The sequence below is a fragment of the Ceratina calcarata genome, unplaced genomic scaffold (assembly GCF_001652005.2).
Source record: "Ceratina calcarata isolate Rehan_Ccalc_2016 unplaced genomic scaffold, ASM165200v1 scaffold291.2, whole genome shotgun sequence".
Lineage (NCBI taxonomy): Eukaryota > Metazoa > Arthropoda > Insecta > Hymenoptera > Apidae > Ceratina > Ceratina calcarata.
Genome location: NW_017151492.1, coordinates 1,319,266 through 1,325,866, shown reverse-complemented (window position 1 = coordinate 1,325,866; position 6,601 = coordinate 1,319,266). Strand labels below are relative to the sequence as shown.

At 45.5% G+C, this 6,601-nt stretch overlaps 1 protein-coding gene across 1 annotated transcript in view; it reads left to right on the top strand.

The window, feature by feature from the left end:
- The window catches only part of LOC108623814 (paired box protein Pax-6), a gene marked incomplete at its 5' end in the record, with an annotated part of 15,132 nt that overhangs the window by 3,509 nt on the left and 5,022 nt on the right, over positions 1 to 6,601 (top strand). The window lies entirely within an intron of this gene.

Genomic DNA, 6,601 nt, shown 5'->3' with positions numbered 1-6,601 from the left:
CTATGAGGGTGTAAATTAGAAGTACTATAAAAAACCGAGTTCAATTATAGTCCCCACAGTGATTAAACTGAATTATTATACATAGTACCTGAAACACGAAACAACTCCTGGTAGAAGTTTAGAGGGTCGTCGCTGAGGGATGAGGCAAGGGATCGTCGTGGGAAGGGGGGGGTAGACCAGATGCAATGTTCCCTCCGCGTCGAATGGCAGAATAGCCGACGATGATACAGATGTTAGCTGGATTATTCGGCGGTGCTCATCGGAGCGTAGAGGAAGTCATCGGGCCCCGAAAATTCGGCGAAAACGGGCGAGGTATTAAGGGTCGGCTAATAACGCGTAATACCAACCACGGTCCCTCCTGTGTTCACGTATTTTTATTTACCACCCCTCTCTACATTTCTCTCTGCTACTCCCTTCTGTAACAGAACATCTGACTTATTGTACGAATTTTATTATTATAATTCGTTTCCCTTCTTACTAGGTTCACTCGATTTAAATCGTCGACGTTGATGTCTGGAAGGAACCTAGTTTCTTGTGGAACAGATTGCTTTAGGCTTTTAACTCTTTCGCTACGGGCGAGCTTTTATGCACAGCGACTATAGTCGCCCGTAATGTATCAGTGGAATTTTATTTAGAACGACTATAGTCGCCCGTAGTATATCAGTGGAATTTTATTTAGAACGACTATAGTCGCCTGTAGTACATCATTGACATTTTATTTAGAGCGACTATAGTCGCCTGTAGTACGTCAGTAGAATTTTATGCAGGACTATAGTCGACCGTAGAACGTCAGTAACATTTTACTACATGTAGAGCGACTATAGTCGCCCATTGTACGTCAGTAACATTTTATGCAGAGGCACTATAGTCGCCTGTAATACGTCGATGGAATTTTATGCAGAGGGACTATACTCGCCCATAGTACGTCAGTAGCATTTTATTACATGTAGAGCGACTATAGTCGCCCATTGTACGTCAGTAACATTTTATGCAGAGCGACTTTAGTCGCCCGTAGTACGTCAGTAACATTTTATGCAGAGGCACTATAGTTACCCGTAGTATATCAGTGGAATTTTATGCAGAGGAACTATAGTCGCCTGTAGTACGACAGTAACATTTTATGCAGAGCGACTATAGTTGCCCGTAGTATACAATGGAATTTTATGCAGAGGCACTATAGTTGCCCGTAGTATATCAGTGGAATTTTATGCAGAGGGACTATAGTTGCCCGTAGTATATCAGTGGAATTTTATGCAGAGGGACTATAGTCGCCCGTAGTATATCAGTGGAATTTTATGCAGAGGGACTATAGTCGCCCGTAGTACGTCAGTGGAATTTTATTTAGAACGACTATAGTCGCCCGTAGTATATCAGTGGAATTTTATGCAGAGCGACTATAGTCGCCTGAAATACGTTAGTAACATTTTATGCAGAGGGACTATAGTCGCCCATAGTACGTCAGTAACATTTTCTGCAGAGCGACTATAGTCGCCCGTAGTAGCGAAAGCGTTAAAATGTGGAAACTAAAGAAATTTTTTGAGGTTTCGTATTAGACATATCATGGATGATGAACAACTGTGGGGTCGAAGCAGTCACGCAATGCCTGAGTACTTAGGAAGGGGAATGAATATTTCCAAGTAAGATGAGGCCTGGTGCGATAATTCATCAACGGAATAAGTGAGATTTCATGGTGTAGCTAGGCGTGGTCAGGATACTTTTTAGCAGCGGCGCGTAATCCGTGAAAGTTGGTGACAGTCACGGGACGGTGCGTTCACCCCATAGGTGAATCCCGAGGGGTGGTGCCACCCGAATGGTTAGGGGGAGCCGAAAAAGATCTCGCACATTGGGCCACTCGTTCCGGCGTGACACCTCGCAACCCCTCTCGGCTGGCGTTGCCTCGCTTCGCGATTATCATTTTGAAATCGACTAGAAAAGCCAGCCAGTGACAATAGCCGGCCATGATGCGTTAGTAACGGCCATTCACCGGCTGGATCGGAAAAAAGAATCGACGGGACGTGGAGGGGTGGACCTGAGGGGTGGTTTGCAGACAGGGGCAGGGTGGGATCGGGTGTCGTGTACGTAGCTGTTAACCGGCGTGTTTCACGTTTCACGTGCCGCGTATCACCGCTGCAGTGAATCTGGCCGTGTACGCTCGGTTCCGTCGGCTGGTTGGGTTACTGGGTTATCAGTAGGCTCGCGAATTTTCGCCAAAATTCATTATTTAGAAACTTACTATCTTCGTTCTAATGCCACATGTCTGATAAAAATAAGATTTTCTGCAAAGGGCTAAGGAGAATTTATTATTTTTCATTTTATATTAGCTCAGTGCGAAATAAGCAAGATCTCATTATAATTTCAGAGAAATGTTTGTTTTAGCATTATACAAAACTTCCACAATACATACAATACACAAAATACAAAAATTCCAAAGAATAGATACTGTAAGTTTGGCAATTCTACGAAACTTGCAATCTTCGTGAATTTTTTTTAATACAAGTAATGAATGACATAATTTGGAAAAATTCTCACATGTACTACTCGTATAATAGTACATCCCTAAATTTTTTCAGAATTTTTGACACATTAGATTCGGAGGAATTAAATCCTGAAAAATATCAAAAGTCAAAATGTATCCCTTGCAAACTTCATGAATTTTTTTTAACACAAATAATGAATGGAATAATTTAGAAAAATTCTCATATGTACTACTCGTATAGCAGTACATCTGTAAATTTTTTCAGAATTTTTGACACATCAAATTCGGAGGAATTAAATCCCAAAAAATATGGAGAATCGTAATTGAAGGTATACCCATTCAAACTGTGGTAATACCTGAAAATCTCGTTCTAAAACTTTTGGAATACCCCGTGTCTGATTTGCACGCATAGAAGTTCTCGCAGAAAGAATAATGAGAGCTCGTAAAGTAGTGGCTCGTTCGCGAGACCGTTAAAACATGGTCCCTACGAGGAAATCGAGGAGGAGCCCGGAGAACACACAGTGAAGTCGCATAAACTGAGGGAGTCAGCAGCAGCAGCAGCAAGCAGCAATGAAAAGAAAAGCCGGTTAATGGCGACGGGTACGAGAAGTGGCGAACGGCGGCATTATTAACGCCCGATAATGGCCACCGGTGCACTTAGCTAAACGTCGCCACTTGGTGGCCGGATTTTTCGATCGACACGGCTGCTACAACGCTGCCAATAACGAATACCCGGCAGCCATTCGCGGCCAGTGTAGTAAGTTTATTATGTACCGTAACGCCAAGTGCCCTCGAGAATTGGCAATCGGCGTGAAACGATCTTTGCTCGAGAACCGGGGCGAGGGAGACCTCGGAGCCGGCAACAAAGGCGAACGACTCTGTCCCGAGTTCGCGGCCCGGTGCTCCCGTTTCCCTGTGCACGCGCGTGCCTTTCTGCCTCCTCGAGAGACACTCGAAGAGTCGCCGGGGCGGAGGACGACGGGCCTTAAACCGCGCCGTTCCTCCCGTGTAATCGTTCCTTCCCCAGGTAGCTACTCGACCACCGATTCGAAACAATGCTACACTTTGACCGGACGCGTATATACGCGGGCAACAATAACCGAGCGGGCTTTCGAAAACGTTGGTACGTGGCTCACTCGTGGCCGGCGATTGTTGCCACTGGGGGAACGATCGTCGTCGTAGTTCGGTCTTGACAGTCAACGACCCGGGTCACATTGTCGACGAGGGTCTGATCGCTGGGTTTCCACTGCTGAACGCCTGAAGTTAAGCGATCGTCCAAGCGGCCAGTCGAAAGTGGCTCGGTTTGTTTCGTTGAAACGTTTTTAATTACGCTTCGGTTAGTCTTGTGTTGGTCCCACGTTTTGTTCGGGTAATACTGTTAATTGTTGCCCAGAAGCTGTCGCTGGTTCAAGGCAAATGGGGCTTTGCTAATTTTTTGGCGCGTGTCGGATTCATTCCTATTTCGAGTGCCGCTTTAAATGATTCCACGGTATTCGATGGTTCTGTATTCGAATTTCAAAGAATAATTAATGGGAGGGTAGCGACAATTATATTTCTATTATTTATCGATATGCTTTTGGAATTCTATGGTCGCACTCAGGACTTTCCAAAGCTAGGCCGATACGATCGGTACTTTTTTCACTGACCCGACGTACCTCCGTGTCCCTTCTTTTTCAAGGGTCGTCGACGGATCCCTACGTCGATTTTCTTATATAAATATCCGCGTGCGTGCAGGATCTCTCGTACGTGTGTGTACAGAGCGGAACACGATGAGTATATAGGGATTGGAGGGTGGAGGGTGGGTCGGAGCCGGTATAGGCAGGCGTTGCTGGGTGAACCTTATCGTCGGTTTCTAGGTGAGCGCGTCGAGGCGTCACTGGGTTTTGGCTCGACGACGAGAACTGGCTGCCGCGGCCGGGGAGACGGGTCGGCGCGGGGAGGGTCGGAAGAAGCTGGTGGAATGGTCGGGTAGGAAAGAGCCAAAGGGGGACGCCGCACGATAAGACGTCGAGCGTCCCGACGCCTAGCTCTCCCTGGCCACGATACGCCTCTGTCATCCGAGCAAAGTGCCACCCTTCTGCTACTCTTACTCTCCTTCCGTTCCTCCGACCCCTTTTTCTTCTCGTTCCGCTACTGCTGCTACCTTTCTTTTTCCCACCCCTGTCGCTCTCACCCTTCGCCTAACGTCCTTATCTCCCGCTTTAATTTTCTCGTTTTTCAAAGAGAAAGAGAGAGAGAGAGAGAGAGAGAGAGAGAGGGATTTAGCTGCCGGTTCCATCGACGATACAGAATATCTAAGACATCTGTAAACCGTCGGAATTGAAAAAATAGAAATAACGAGACACGATGGCGGTGCACAATGAAGGGGGGGTGGGGGAAAACGCAGAAAAATTTGGAAAAAGGAACGATGGTCTATGGTCGAAAAACTAGGACAAGCGAAGTGTAAACTGTGAGAAAGATTTAAAAAAAAAATAGAGAGAGAGAGAGAATGGGAGGAGAGTTAACCGGAGGCGGAAGCTACGGACAAAACGAAGGAGGGAAGATGGGAAAGAACAGAGACGAGGAGCAAAGCTTCACATTGTTCCGGATTCTACATCCTGTAGTGGAAACTTGGTGTAACAGCCCTCCCGATCCGACGTGAAGTTTAGTGCTGCCGGCCTGGGCTCCCTGCCAGTTTCCACGATGAACCTTAACCGCATCCATGAAAGGGAGTTACAGATTATCTCTCGAGTTCCTCTCGCTTCCTCGACGGTATCATTATGAAAACCATCGCCGCCACCCCTCGGCGCCCCGCGCCGCCGACGGTAATACATCACTAACGGCGGTACCTTCGGTTCTCTTTTAACGGGAGATAACGTATTTGCGTTATTTACTGCGCCTATCCTACCGAGTATACACGGCGTGTCAATAAAAAGTATCAGTCACAATTATCCACTAGTCATTAATTTAAGGGGCCACTGTGAAACTTTAATAAAAATGACCTAAATTTTAGGTCACATTAGTAAGGACCCTTAAGGCGAGTATACAAGATGACGTACTTGTTAGGTATTTGTTGTACGATAATTTTGTTGGAATGTATTAAAATACTTCATACTTAAAATACTTTAGACACCGCGCGTCTATCAGCAGCGCTACCTATACTTTTATGTAAAGTTCCGGTTTTATATCTTTAACGTTTTTGTTCACTTTCTTCTTGTTCTATATTGCGTATGTATCAAGTAGTAATAAAGTTGTGTGGTTCAAAGTAAATCTCCAACTGAAGTTAATAAAAAACCTAAGAAATACACCACAAGTAAAATAAGTATTCTAACAGAAAGCCTTCGTTTACGGGAAGGAAGCAATGATAACTAAGATGTGAATTTTTATTTGCTCTGATCCCACAATCTTCCACTGCACAATAATCCCAGTTGGTACATTTTTTATGTGATGTAAACTCCATCGCACTTATTTCATTGATAAAAAATACAAAGTTAACGAAGTGCCAAACAATGCTTTCGCTTGGTTTCGTCTAATTCTATTGCCCGCCATGAGAGCTCACGGTAAATGTTTCAATTCCCAATACGTAACAAACTTACCATTACGAGCACCTGTTGGCAGGGCCGGGATAATTTTTCCCTCGGCCGGAAAGTGGGGACGACGCGACCATGATGGGGACTGGTATTTGACAGGGGTATACTAGGCATGATCAGTGAAGGCGCATGAGGAGAATAGTAGTGGGGATCGAAATACGGGCGAAAAACAGGGGAAGCGAGCCATGCGGGAAAAATTATCCCAGCCCTGCCTGTTGGGTCTACATAATGCTCGACAGCTATACAGGGTGTTCCCTAACGGGTTTATGAGCCGAAAATGGCAGATAGGGAGGGTCTTCCTGAACAACAATTTCCTTTGGCAAAATACGAAATGGGGCTTGGTTACCAAAAAACAAGGACCAATCAGAGTTGACGTTGACCAAACCTCGGTTGACGCGGGCTCCGACTCGGGAGTGTTGGCTCGGATCCGGCCTTTCACGCGTTTGAACAAGCGCTCCGCTCAGTACGAAGCGTTTTACAAACTACATGAATAACAATGCAAGGAAATTGTTGTTCGTGCGTTATTATGAATAACAATTAGTACACTTAATCGTTA